The following is a 14,690-nucleotide window of genomic DNA, read 5'->3' as shown; positions in this document are numbered from 1 at the left end:
TGAATATTGCTTCTAATATTTCCAACTGAATACATCATCCCCTCTGCTCCCCAACAGCAGCCTTTGAGATCTTGTGCAGTATCTTGCCTCTCACAGGAACAAGGAAAAACGATGAGATATCCTCCTTTAGCCTGTCCTTCAGACACAGTACTTCTCATTTCTATTTACACTGTAGTCAGGTTGGTTAAGTGAGAATTCATTCTCATTATGAGCTGAAACTTTTCTGCTCTTTAAACTCCAGCCTGGATCACAATAGAATGGAAAAAAAGAGGCTTAGTTGAAATGCTTTTCAATCCTGTCCTGGACATGAGTCAATCCCTGAGATCTCACTGACTAGGGAAGGCATTGCCCCCTCTCAGAACAGCTCACTAATCCCCTCTTTTATTAAGGTGCGCTACCGATTTAGTGCACGCTAAATGCTAACGCGTCCATAGTATATAATTGATGCATTAGTGTCTAGCGTGCGCTAAATCGGCTAGCACGCCTTAGTAAAAGGACCCCTAAAAGATGAGATAAAGACTAGTTGTTCTCCCTAAAATCCTTATGACATCAGAACTCTTCTGCTGGCATTCTGTGTAAGAAGCCAGCTAGAAAAATCATCTATAGTTATACCATCAAGGAATGGAGCAAGCAATGCCCCTGCCAGAAAAATGGCTACACCTAATACACTGCAGACATGGAGGACCGGGTTAAAGAAGCAACTAAAAACATATTTGTTTGTGAAAGCCTTTTACTAGGTAGCGATGTTTCAGATTTTGACAATCTGTTTTACTGAAATCTTGTTAGCCATGTGCTAGTTTTAGTAAGTTAGACAACTTTGGAGGAGTGAGTAGATAACGCTTTACTGATTATGTGTGTATGCATGATTAAGTATGTTTACTTTGTAGGTCTTAGGAGGTGTAGAAATTTTTAAAATAAATAAATAAATGGTGCCATTATCAGTAGCCACCTAATAAACGACCACTGAATATGTGTCAGTCACACAATAGCACCGTTTACAGAATCGTGGTTTTTGTCAAAGGTAGGTGCTTACATTTCCAGCGCTTACCATTAATGAAAATTGCATCTACGGAAGCGCCTTAGAACACCTAAGATTGTTTCTGGTGTTAACCACACCTACTTCAACCTTAGGCTAAGACACCTCCACAGACACAATGAAGGTGCCGTATGTTTTTGCTTTAAACAATATTTTAATCATTTTTAAATATAATTTACTACTTAAGTTAGATGCCAGTAGGGCGCATACCAGAACCTAACTTAAGATGTTGTTTAAAGAATATGGGCCTGATATTTTAATAAGTATCATTCATATAGAGGGGTACATACAAGTGATACAAAATACTGAGAAGTTCTATACAATTAAGTTTAAAATACAAGTTAGGAGCTTTTTGTTATATGCTTAAAATATTATAGCATGAAATGCAGCAAGATCTCAATGTTCACATTAAGATGTTCTCTCAAGTTTAAGTGAGGTCACACCAAAATTAATGCACTCTCATAATTAAATATTAGGGTATCATATGTGCATTAGGTTTACCAGGCTCATGGGAAATACTGCAGCATGCTTTCTACATTCACATTATGCCATGAGCCAGCAAAACCAGAACATTTAACACGTCCCTTTCACCATGTCCAGTAGAACTTAAAATTTGCAATGCTACCCAATGTTTTCAGTTTGCTGTAGTCAGCATGAGGATCTCCTCCACCTGCCACCCCAAAATTGAAAGTGGCTCCTTCTGAAAGCACTTCCCATAGTTACGCTCCACCTCTAAGAAGCAACTCATGCTTCCTCTTAGGGTTATTAGACATCCTGGATGTGTCTTCTTTATAGAAGACTGTCCAGGTGCCTAGACAGACTTTCCAAAACCTACCAGTTTGTCCAGATTTTGGAAAGCCCCAACGAGCTCCAGCCACATCTGAAGGGCCTCTGAGCATGTGTGGATGACGTGACACACATCCGCGCATGCTCCACGCCCTCCAGACATGACCAGAACTTGTCAGGGAAGAAGAGAGGAGGCTTTGTGGGTGCAGGGCTGGGAGTAGAATTGGGCGGGGCTGGAGGCAGGACTGGGTAGGGCCAGAGGCAGAACAGGGCGGGGCCATGTGTCCATGGTTTTGTGGCTCAAAATATGGTAACCCTACTTCCTCCCCAAGAGACAGTTCTCCAACATATGAAAGACAGCACTAACTGAAGCCCCCACCACTGGAGATTTACTCTTTCCCATAACAGGACCTTTACATTTGGAACCTGATCTTTTCTAGTCCAGAAAGGAAGGATCTTCATAGGCAGGAGCGAAATTAGAACCTTCTGCTTATACAGAAGCTGACAACAAATGAACCATGCAGATGTTTCTCATATTTGTGAGAATCCTGTCCCTTTAGATGTCTATACATATTTCTAGAAGGATAGGGGAGACTTTTGGGAAAAAGTCTATAGCAGAAAATCCACTTGGAAGGGGATTTTTTTCTCATCATGGCTTTGGGTAACTTTGGGATGAAGTCACAATTAATCCAGTAGGTTCATGGCAGAAAGGAGATCTTTCATGATAATGGGCCCTTTTACTTTTGATACGCATGATATGTGGAGCGGCATTTTCGATAGGAAGTCTAAGGCTCCCTTTTATCAAGCTGCATTAGGGGTTTTTTATCGTGGATCTCTGTGGTAAAAGATCTGATGCTCCTAGAATTTCTTTGAGCATTGGAGTTTTTACCACAGCGCCCAGTGACATAATACCCTAACACATCTTGATAAAAGGGGACATCTAAGCATTCTGTAGAAAAAATGTTCATTTTCAAAACTGCAAGATGTCTATCTTATTTTTTTTTTTAATGACCTATCTAGACATTTTGGCCCTTAGTGCATCTATCTTTTTTTGACCATTTTCAAATATGAAAATGTCCAAATAAAAAACACATAAAATCAAGCTATAGGGATATCCAAGCAACCAGCATTATTAGCAAACTGGCTACACAGACATTTGAGCAGAGCAGAGGGGCATTATTCACATGTACACATGTCACTATAACCTGCCCTCCAAAAAACCCCAAAACTAGCTGTATTCACCTGTACACCACAATAATAGAAACATAGAAATAGACAGCAGATAAGGGCCATGGCCCATCCAGTCTGCCCACCCTAATGACCCTCCCCTACCTTTACCCTGTGAATAGATCCCACATGTCGATCCCATTTGGCCTTAAAATCAGGCATGCTGCTGGCCTCAATCACCTGAAGTGGAAGACCATTCCAGCGATCAACCACCCTTTCAGTAAAAAAGAATTTCCTGGTGTCACCTCACAGTTTCCCTCCCCTGATTTTCCACGGATGCCCTCTTGTTACCGTGGGACCCTTGAAAAAGAAGATATCTTCCTCTGCCTCGATGCGGCCCGTGAGATACTTGAACGTCTCGATCATGTCTCCCATCTCTCTGCGCTCCTCGAGCGAGTATAGCTTTAATTTATCTAACTTTTCTTCGTACGGGAGATCCTTGAGTCCCGAGACCATCCGGGTGGCCATTCTCTGGACCGACTCCAGTCTCAGCACATCTTTGGGATAATGCAGCCTCCAGAATTGCACACAGTATTCCAGGTGGGGCCTCACCATGGATCTATACAATGGCAAAATGACCTCCAGCTTACGGCTGACGAAACCCCTGAGTATGCAACCCATGATTTGTTTTGCCTTGGATGAAGCTTGCTCCACTTGATTGGCAGCCTTCATGTCTTCGCCTTTAGGTGTCGTCTTTATGTAGGTACAATAGCCCTCTAAGGACTACTTTTGCTGTATCCCAGAATAACAAAGGATAATCAATATGATCTTTATTGTTGGTTTGGAAATCCTGTCACTTCTTTTAAATTGCTAAAAGGAATTGACATAATGGAGCAAGCTCACTCACCAACAGGGGGAATGGATGGTGAGCAAGAAACAGCGTTATTCACATTGGCAAATGTAACCCAGTCTCGGACCAGAGGTCATGGCCTGAAGCTGAGAGGGGACACGGCCAAGACAAACGTCAGAAAGTTCTGCTTCACACAGCGAGTGGTGAACGCCTGGAACTCTCTCCCGAAAGAGCTGGTGGAGGAAACCACCGTTCTAGGATTTAAGGGAAAATTGGACGCACATCTTCTTGCAGAAGACATTGAGGGATACGAGTGACATTGTATTCGCCAGGGTGTGGCTGGCTGGGCCTCCGCGTGCGCGGAACGCCAGACTAGATGGACCCCGAGTCTGATCCGGTGCAGGCATTTCTTATGTTCTTATGTTCTTTTCCACTTATGAACAGAGGTCCCCATTTCTAGCCAAATATGTTGGAAATCTCTACCTAAGCCTAGTCCCATGTGAGAAACCCAATCCTTCCAGCCCCAGCGAGATTAATGTATGGTCTTATTGATTTTTTTTTATATATCTATGCTGTTACAAGTTACTTTCTAGAGATGAGATGCTTAGCTGCATGAATGTGATTGCTCTGTGAATACCAACCGTTAAATTCTAACTAGAATTTGTTTCCCACAATTATGAACCACCCTCACTGAGATCACAGATTCCAAGTTGAGTTCTGTTTTTGACATCATTATACTGGTACCAAGTCAGTGTCATCATGTCAGCAGAACAAATCCAGAGTGAAGAGAAAAAATTTCAAATGTAAACACACTTCTAATTGAAAATTAAAGCAAATAGTCCTGAGCTAAAACCCATAGAACAACTCACAGAGTGCAAATCATTAAACAATATTTAGAATTGTCAAAGATCTCAAAGTAGGCCGGCTTCTTTGCTCAGTAGTGGTATTGGCTACTGCTATCTAAAGCAGGGGTGTCAAAGTCCCTCCTCGAGGGCCGTAATCTAGGGGGGTTTTCAGGATTTCCCCAATGAATATGTATGAAACCTATTTGTATGCACTGCTTTCATAGTATACTAACAGATCTCATGCATATTCATTGGGGAAATCCTGAAAACACGACTGGAGGGACTTTGACACCCCTGATTTAAAGGGTGCTGGGTTCTGTACAGAAGAACATAAGAATTGCCATACTAGGACAGACAGAAGATCCATCAACCCCAACATCCTATTTCCAACAGTGACCAACCCAGGTCCCAAGTACCCAGCTAAATCCCAAGTAGTAAAACAGATTTTATGCTGCTTAACCTAGGAATAAGCAGTGGATTTCTCCTAGAGAATTACACGGTGGTTGTTACCCGCGGCTAGCCGCGGGTAATCCGCCAAACGGTGACCAAAAAAAGGTCACCGCAAGATCGGGGACAAGGCCAATCACCGCCCCGTGGAGCGGTGAATGGTTAGCATGCACGGTGAATGAGCGTTCGATCAAGCAGCTCCCTCTCTCCCGCTGGCCATCCATCTCTCTCCCGTCCTCCTTTTCCTTTACCTTTTCTTGTTGAAACTGGCGATTTCTATAAGGCTATGAGCTGTATTACAGCCGGAGCCTTGAAGTTGCCGCGCGTTGCCTGCTGGAAAAATCTTCTTTGATGCAACTTCCTGTTTCCAGTTGCATCGGAGGAGACTTTTCTAGCAGGCAACCCGACGCGACTTCAAGGCTTCGGCTGTAATACAGCGCATAGCCTTATACAAATTGCCAGTTTCGCCACAAGAGAAGGTAAGAGGGAGGGAGGGAGAGAAATGCATGGCTAGACGGTGGGAGGGAGCTGCTGGACCGCATGAAGGGTGCTGGGGTGGGGAGATGGAGAGGAGAAGACACTGAAGACGGGGACGGGGCGGTGAAAAGGAGAGCGGGGACGGTGACGGTGCGGTGAAGGGGACGGCAGAGACGGAGACGGGGCAGTGAAGGGTACTGCGGGGATGGGGCGGTGAAGAGGATGGTGGTCCAGGGACAGGGCAGTGACGGGGATAGAATTTTTCCCCATGTCATTCTCTAATTTCCCTAAGCCATCTCAATAATGGCCCATGGACTTCTCTTTTAGGAAATTACTCAACCCTTTTTTAAACCCCACTAAACTAACTGATTTCACCACATTCTCCGGCAACAGAGTTTAATTACACGTTGTATGAAGAAATATTTTCTCCAGTTTGTTTTTAACACTACTACTTAGTAGCTTCATCGCATATCCCCTAGTCCTAGTATTTTTTGAAAGAGCGAACAAGCAATTCCCATCTACTCTTTCCACTCCAGTCATTATTTCATAGGCCTCTATCACATCACCCTTGAGGCTTCTCTTCACCAAGCTGAAGAGCCCTAGCTGCTTTAGCCTTTCCTCATAGGGACGTTGTCCCATCCCTTTTAAAATTTTTGTCGCCCTTCTCTGTACCTTTTCTAATTCTGCTCTATTTTTTTTTTTATTTTTTATTTATTTATTTTTTTTCCAGTTCAATAATTTTTATTAAGTATTTTAAAGGATACAAGAATCATTTAAAGTACATAGAAACAAAATAAAGCTTTCTGTATATGGAGTATACAAATCTATGTTTAGCTATAGAGGAGCAAAGGCTCCAATTATTGAGGGTGCATGTAAGGGATATGTAAGATAAAGATGAGAGAGAGCAGTAAAGGAAAAAGGAAAGAAAAATGAAAGAGAGAAGAGAAGAGAAGAAAAGGATAACAGGAGTGTCTAAGAAGATGAGCGCACATAGGAATCTAAGAATGACCATGGAGATTTGTTATATTTCAAGTTCATGCATTTTCGGAATGTAACTCTTTTCTCATATGCATAGGATTCAAATCTATGATACATACTCAGAGAGTTCCACCAAAAAGTATAATTTAGTAGCGAAGGTGATTTCCAATTTTTTAGAATGTGCATGAGAGCAGTCACCAACATGGTATCAATGAGTTTAGATGGACAATTTGATTGTGTAAAACATGGGTGTTGAGAGCGAAGGATTACAATGTCCATAGAGATTTCTTCTGAGCAGTTAGTAATAGATTGTATGGTGTTCCAGATGTAGGTCCAAAAAGAACGGACTAGAGTACAATGAAATAACATATGATCAAGAGTTCCTTCCTCTTTTAAACAGTTCCAGCAAACTGAGTCTTGCTTTAAGTTAGCTTTCCACATGCGAAGTGGAGTCCATATTGCTTGCCACATAAGAAAGTACATTGATTGTGATACTCTAGAAGATAAAAGCGGGCGATTTGTTGATGACCAAAAAAGCTCCCAATCAATATCAGAAATCGGAGTGGTGAGTATAGCATCCCAATGCTTCATAGAGTGAGGTGAAAAAGTGAAGGAGTGATCTCTTAAAATACTATAGAAGGATGATATCGCCTTGCCTTTTAATAGAGACAAAGAAGACCAGTGGTAAATAGTATTTTTGGAAGTCATATAGTCAAATCGTATATGCATAGAAGACAACACTCCAGTGAGAGAACGCCATTGTGAATAAGCAGAAGGAGGCAGCGAGTATGTAGAGCACAGTATATCGAATGGAGTTAACGAGTTGAGGGTAGACAATTGATGGACAAACCATATACCTGCCCGCTGCCACCTTTTCCATGATAGAGATTTGTCGTGATTTTGAATTTTGGGATTGTTCCAAAGGGACATGAGTGGACTAACATTAATTGAGATTTCAGTCATTGTATCTATAAGATAAAGAGCATGCTGCGTTGCACTCAATAAAGAGTATCTCTTCAAGTGCCTTGGTATTGACACCGTTAGTAAGCAGGAGATGTGTAAAGGCGTACATAAAAAACATTCCATTTCAAACCAGGCAGGAAGATCTTGAGTGGAAAGATCTTGAGTGGAGGAGTTAGTGAGCCAGTAAGCTCCATATTTGGCTAATGAAGCAATATAATAGTGATAGAAATCAGGAAAGTTAAGACCACCATTGATCTTAGAGGCTTTCAGTTTGGCGAGAGCAATTCGAGGTTTTTTCTTGTTCCAAATGAATTCAGATATTTTCATATTTAGCTATTTTTTTTTTTAGATGTGGTGACCAGAACTGCACTTGATATTCAGTACATGAAGACAATGCCTAGGACCTGATTTAAGGATCATGATTGCTGAACACCTTTGATGCATGGACTTACAGTAGGTAGAGAATTTATATAAAAGTTTTATCTTAGTATATGCTTTCTTTTTTGCGACAAGTGTTTGTTTGTTACAATTTTATTGTGTACTAGCTGATGACCCGGCGTTGCACGGGTATTTAATTATAGCAATAACACAGTAAATGGATTGAAATAAAGATACTTTATAGTGGTGAATGAAATTTTTTTTTTACAGCTTTATAAAAAGTACAATAATCAAATTATAATGTGAAATATTTGACAAAATGAATACAATACAACTAATACAAAACTTGATTATAAACAACAATTTTAGTTTCACCTCCAGGAGCAAGAACATATAAATTCTTGGGTGAACCCACCCTTGATCAAGCAACATAGAGTTGTCCATGGGAAAAACAGGGGGATCTTAAATCCACTCCACAGTATGTAATAGTCTGTCCCTGTGATTTGTTGATTGTGATAGAGAATGCAAGTCTCACTGGAATTTGCAATCTCTTAAACTGAAAAGGAAGATCTGTTGGAATAAGTGGCATCCAAAAGTTTCAGTATTGATTTAAACAACTCAATATGTGGAAACTCAGGTTGAAAAGAAACTCCATGTAGTTTGTTCCCGGTTCAGAATGGAACCTGTGTTCCTAGTTCAGCATATGTGAGTACTCATGTAATGTAATAACATTATGAACTGGGGTGCATGAAGGAAACAGTTACAAACACAGTTAGAACATACAAACTCTATATGTATGGTGTCCGTGGTAGAATAGAAAAGATGTCCCTAGTGGTTATAGTGTCATAGAAAGTGTTTTATAGTTGGAATTACTGTGAGAATGGCAGCTTTTTACAGTTTTTCCATTGACATGAATGGGTGAAATCTGATTTTCTGTTTGTAGCTCCGCCCACGTGTGCAGGTGGGCCGCGAGACCCCCAGAACATATCACCCCAGGTAGTGAGGGATCTGCATACCAAGTTTCGTTCAAATCGGTCAAGCCGTTTTTGCATGATCGCGGCACATACACACACACATACATACACACATACATACCTCCGATTTTATATATATAGATGTCTTTTAGTAACCCACATAGAACTGTGAGATGCTGCGAGCTATAAATTTTTACATAAATAAATAAATAAATATGGAAATTGGAAATGGATATCAACTAAGGGAAATCCTGTTAATGGCAATTAAAAGTTCATGGTGTCAGATCCCAGCTCAGGTTGAAACTGACCCTCAACCGAAACGAGAAGAAAATTACCAAGTCCATAAAAATAAACTACCTTCAAGCACTAATCACACCTTATTATATAACTTTTCAAACAGAAAATATATTATCTTCTGTGTACACAGTAAGCAAATCATTGTTGTTTTTTAATATGATGAGCAGTTTTGCATCTTTTCCTTAAAGTGAAATGCAAAGAGGATTCATGAGAACATAAGAATAGCCTTACTGGGTCAGACCAATGGTCCATCAAGCCCAGTAGCCTGTTCTCATGGTGGCCAATCCAGGTCACTAGTAACTGGCCAAAACCCAAAGAGTAGCAATATTCCATGCTTCCGATCCAGCACAAGCAGAAGCTTCCCCCATGTCTTTCTCAATAACAGACTATGAACTTTTCCTCCAGGAAATTGTCCAAACCTTTCTAAAAACCAGGCTATCTCATCAAGACTATCCCCTCCCTCTCTATATACATACACTTACTTACATACCACCACATAAATCTATAGCTTTTGAATTCCCATTGTAGTCTGCCAAATCTTGTATTTCATAGGCATTACACACACAAAAAAAAGAAATGCTTCCCCCCTCTCCCACTTTACTGTATGTGTGTGGGGATTTTTTTAAGTCAGTTCTCCAGGAAGGCAAATTATTCCAGTTGGAACATTATCTTCCATTCACCTGTACTTCAGCAGAGGCAAGTCTGCAAACAGCTCAGCACTCGTGTAGTTTAATGAGACCAAGTTAGCTTTCTAGATGCATGTTTGTGTGACAGAGTCAACATATGCAATTCCTTCTCTCGTCTTGTAAGCAGGGGGTAAATGCTGGGTAATGACAAAAACACCCTGTTGCTATTGGGAAAGTATTGCAGATAGTTTCTGCAAGTATAAAGAGAAAGAGAAAAACATTTACCAATTGTATTTTCTAAATACAGCATAATGCATCAGCTAAAATGCAGTAACAAGAGCATAATAATAATAATAATAACAGTTTATATACCGCAGTACTGTGAAGTTCTATGCGGTTTACAAAAGAACAATAAAAGTACAAATTGAGAGAACTTAAGGGAAGTGAGAGCAAGAGGGAGATTGGGGTGAGAGAACCGTTATAGAGGGGGAAGAGAAGAACAGGTCAGCTGGCTAGATACTTCCGGAACAGGTGTGTTTTTAGGCGCTTCCTGAATTCCTCATAAGTGGTGGGCGAGAGCAGTTGTTCTAGATCTTTACCCCATAAAGCTGCCTGATGTGAGAAAAGGTGTTCATGGTGTTTTTTTAAGTTTGCATCCTCTAACTGGGGGGGGGGGGGGGAAACGAAATTCGAATGGGAGCTTCTCTTGTGTCTGTTGGCTGAGAAGGAGAAGAGGTCAGTTATGTATTTAGGGGCTAGACCGTATAGAACTTTAAGAATAGTCTTACTGGGTCAGATCATTGTCCATCAAACCCAGTAGCCCGTCCTCACGGTGACCAATCCAGGTCACTCGTACCTGGTAAAACCCCAAAAAAGCAGCAACATTCTATGCTACTGATCCAGAGAAAGCAGTGGCTTTTACCACAAGTAGTGCTGCCCGATTCAGGATAAAAAATTTCGATTCGATTCGATTCAGCCTATTGAATTGGTTTTTCGATTCGATTCGATTTTCCTGCCCAATTGGGTGTTTTTTTCAAACATCCTGGTGGGTTTATTTTATAGCCTCTTCACCCCCTTTGCCTTCTCCTAACCATACTGGTGCTGTGGTGTAAACAAAATAAACAAACAAAAAAGACTTTTCCTCTCTCTCTTAAATCTTAGCTCATATTTGTGGTCTAACAAAAGCTCTGGCAGGATACACGTTTCAAATCTGACATATTGTAATCACAAAATGGAAAATAAAATTAGTTTTTCTACCTTTTGTTGTCTGGTCATGATTCAAATCTTGTTGGTCCCAGGCTCTTGTTGTCTTCTGATAACTTGCTTGCCAGGGTCTTCTTCTTTCTTCGTGCTAACCATCCATCTGCCATCTCTGTCCTCCCCTTCCATTTCCCTTCCCTCTCCTGGAGGTCTGGCATCTTTCTTTTTTTTTTTTTTGCCTCCATCCACAGATCCACCTTTTCTTAACTACCTTTTCATCCAGCATCTCTCCCTCCTTCCCTACCACCCCAGGGTCCACCATCTCTCCCTTTCTGTTCCTTCCCTCCCTAAATCCCATATTCTCCGCTATTTTTAGACCTATTATTTCTTCCCCCCAAAGTCTGGCATATACATGTCCCTTTGAACCCTCCTTCCTTCCCTCCCTCCGTGTACTTCTACACCAGGGCCCCCCTCCCCTGAAGGCCTGCACCTCCCCCTGAGGGCCTGTCTCCCTATCTCTGAAGGCCTGTCCCCCCACCTTGAAGGCCTGTCTGTCCCCCCTAAAGGCCTATGCCACCATCCCTAGCCTGTCCCCCCTTTGAAGATCTGCTCCCCCCCTTGAAGGTCTGTCCCTCCCTTGAAGGCTTGTCCCCCCTGAAGGCCTGCCTGTCCCCCCTGAAGGCCTGTGCCACCATCCCTGGCCTGTCCCCCCTTTGAAAGCCTGCTCCCCTTAAAGGTCTGCACCCCCCTTGAAGGACTGCCCCCCTGAAAGACTGCAGACCCCCCTCCCCCAGGAAGGCCTCTGTGTTCCCCCTGGCTTCCCTGCACTGTTTATCTTATAGTTTCAGCCTGCAGCGAAGATCGCGGTTACAGCGTCTTTGCAAAGTGCTTTGAGCTGTTTCCTCTGCTGCGGTCCCGCCCCCTCCTTTGATGTCAGAGGCAGGATCGTGGCGGAGGAAACAGCTCAAAGCACTTTGCAAAGACGCTGTAACCGCGATCTTTGCTGGAGGTTGAAGCTATAAGGTAAACGGTGCGGGGAGGCCAGGGGGAACACGGAGGCCTTCCCTGGGGGGATGCGCAGTCCTTCGGGGAGGCCAGGGGGGAAGCCGACAGCAGCACTTCCTGACTGACCCTCCCTCCTCGCCCTCTAAAGCAAATGCAGCAGCGGCCGGTTAGCAAGAGCAGTGCTGCCGCTTCTGCTTTAGGGGGGAGGGTCCAAATCGGGAAGCCGATTTTTTGTTGTTGTTTTGAATCGATTGGATAAGGCCCGACTTAATGCAGGAAGAGGCGGTCGGAGCATACCGTGAGTGATTTCCTGCACTCGCGGTGCTCCGACTGCTCTCCTGCTGCCCTCTCCCACTGCCCTCTTCAGGCTTTCCCATGAAAAACTGTATTCACGGTTTTTCGAGATTCACGGGGGTTCCTGGAATGGAACCCCTGTGAATATCGGGGGAGTACTGTACCTGAATAATCTCATGTAAACCGTTCTGAGCTCTTCTGGGAGAATGGTATAGAAAATTGAATAAATAAATAAACAAAAATAAATATGTGAGGATTATATACGCACACACGCACACACACACAGACACGCTGAAAACCTATATTACTGTATATTATATGATTCTAGTTGTGTGTGCCTAGTGTGTTTCTCCTCTCTCTTTTAGCAACTCAGTGAGAATTCCCCTACTAAGAACAGGTGAGGGGGGAGGGTGACTACCTGGGTAAGTGATATTCACTCTCCAACAGGCGCACTCCATTTACTGTATGCCAGGATTTTCTTGGCCTAAATTAATTTGCCTAAGTTAGGTGCCTACCGGTATCTAAATCAACCCATGCCCAAAATCCACCTAGAATCCATTTCTAACCATGCTAACTGTGAGACATTTAGGGGTTTTCCCTCACTACGACCTCAGTTATGCTCTTGGGCAGCAGGGGGTATCAAACAAATTGGGAAAAACTACCTGTTCCAGAATGCCATGAACTTTGCAGCTCAGGGCTTGGATCCATTCGGAAAGGGATACAGCCTTACTGAGTCAGTGTCGGGACTCAGGCAGGGAGAAAGATATAGCCTGATTCAGAGTTATTCAGGAGAGGTCCCAGGAGGAGATATCTCAAAGTAGAGACTTCCTAGAGAGAGAAGTCTGAAGACTAGAGCTATCTTGAGAGAGAAACAGAGAGAGAAAATTCTTCCCTATCTGTGGGTTGAAGAGAGCCCTGGGAAGTCAAGAAATTTGGCAAGAACTGTTAAAAGCGCTGACATTGTGAGATTTTTTTGTACATGTCTGGCTGAGGTAAGTCCAACTTATTGTACTGAGTACTGTGGAATATATTTATGGGTCTGGCTGGGGACTGGTTATTTGAATGTAGAAACTGCTTCCCCTGAGTCTGAAGGAACAGGCTCAGAAGAGTGAATAAATAAAAGCTTCTCCTTATACTATCCATGAGTGTTATGCTGTTTGTGAATGAGTATGCACGGGGTCTGGGAAAATCTGGAATGGACTTTGCCACACCTACTTTCTAGTAGGAGCCGTGGAGTTAGGTGCTTAGAAGTTAATTTTTTTAAATAGCTTTTTAATGGCACTTTTCAATTAATGGTGCCGATTAAGCCTAATTGAATAATTAGCAGCCCCTTTTATCAAGCTGGCCTAGAGGTTTTTAGCACAGGCCAGAGCGGTAAATGCTCCGACCCTCATAGAATTCTCGCCGGCTGCACTAAAAACCTCTAGCACAGCTTGATAAAAAGGGGGGTAAGTTAAGCACCTAGATCAGCTAGCTGATCTAGGCGCCTAACTTTGTTTCTAGAATCCGGGCCTGAGTGTGGGATAAACAGGCTACTGTTTATTTATTTATTTAGTTAGTTAGTTTTATATCCTGTCCTCCCAGAAAGTTCAGAATGGGTTACAAGTAAACATACAAAGTATTAAAGAGACTGGAAGGAGTATGGTTACACGATGGAGATGTAACAGAACATATATTAAGGTAACTATTCAGTCCTAACTGTTCAAGTGCTTTGCAGTATTTTGTTTCTTTGTGTGCACTAAGCACGCATAAAATGTTTTCAAATTTTTTTTTTTACAGGAGGAGTGTCATGGGTGGAGAGTGGGTATTCCCAAATTAACTAGCTAGCATGTTCACCTTAGCATGTGCTAACTGGATAACATAGGGTTAACACGAGAACACCTAGTGCTTTTTTAGCTAGGAGGCAGAAAGTGCTCCCACATTATTAGCTGGGCAATCAACTTTTTTTTATCTTTATTGATTTTCAAGGCATATAAAAAATGCAACAATTATACAGTCAAAAATATCAAAGAAGAGCACTTACATACTTAAAATTAACTGAAACAAATTATCCTACCCCCTACCTCCAAACTCCCCCCCCCCCCCTCACTACCTGGATGTGGGCATCTTTTGAACACCATATATAGAATTTGGGGGAAATAGAGCACACAGTTTGCAAAAAGTATCCACTCTTGATAAATAATGGCCACTCTATGTGAAGAGTGCCCATTATGAACCAATAGTACCCACTATTTCAGAAGAGCTGTACACTGGAAATAGCACACATTATTTGTGACACTGACCCCCAAATCAAAAATATTAAAAAAACAAAAAGCATAAAAAAATTAACTTTGCATAAACCACATGGAAAGCTAAATGAAATGAAAA

At 42.2% G+C, this 14,690-nt stretch overlaps 1 protein-coding gene and 1 long non-coding RNA gene across 3 annotated transcripts in view; one reads left to right on the top strand and one right to left on the bottom strand.

The window, feature by feature from the left end:
- Positions 1–14,690, bottom strand: part of CDH7 (cadherin 7) — a 390,069-nt gene that overhangs the window by 355,913 nt on the left and 19,466 nt on the right. The gene's annotated exons all lie outside the window — the stretch shown is intronic.
- LOC117355515 overlaps positions 1–14,690 on the top strand; it is a 161,852-nt gene that overhangs the window by 145,690 nt on the left and 1,472 nt on the right. For both annotated transcript variants that reach the window (XR_004538392.1, XR_004538391.1), the window contains one exon: positions 7,899–8,002. This is a non-coding gene — a long non-coding RNA (uncharacterized LOC117355515). The remainder of the gene's footprint in view (positions 1–7,898; positions 8,003–14,690) is intronic.

Source organism: Geotrypetes seraphini, chromosome 2 (genome assembly GCF_902459505.1).
Source record: "Geotrypetes seraphini chromosome 2, aGeoSer1.1, whole genome shotgun sequence".
NCBI classification, from domain to species: domain Eukaryota; kingdom Metazoa; phylum Chordata; class Amphibia; order Gymnophiona; family Dermophiidae; genus Geotrypetes; species Geotrypetes seraphini.
The sequence above is the reverse complement of the archived record's forward strand: the minus strand, read 5'-3'. Positions and strand labels throughout refer to the sequence as shown.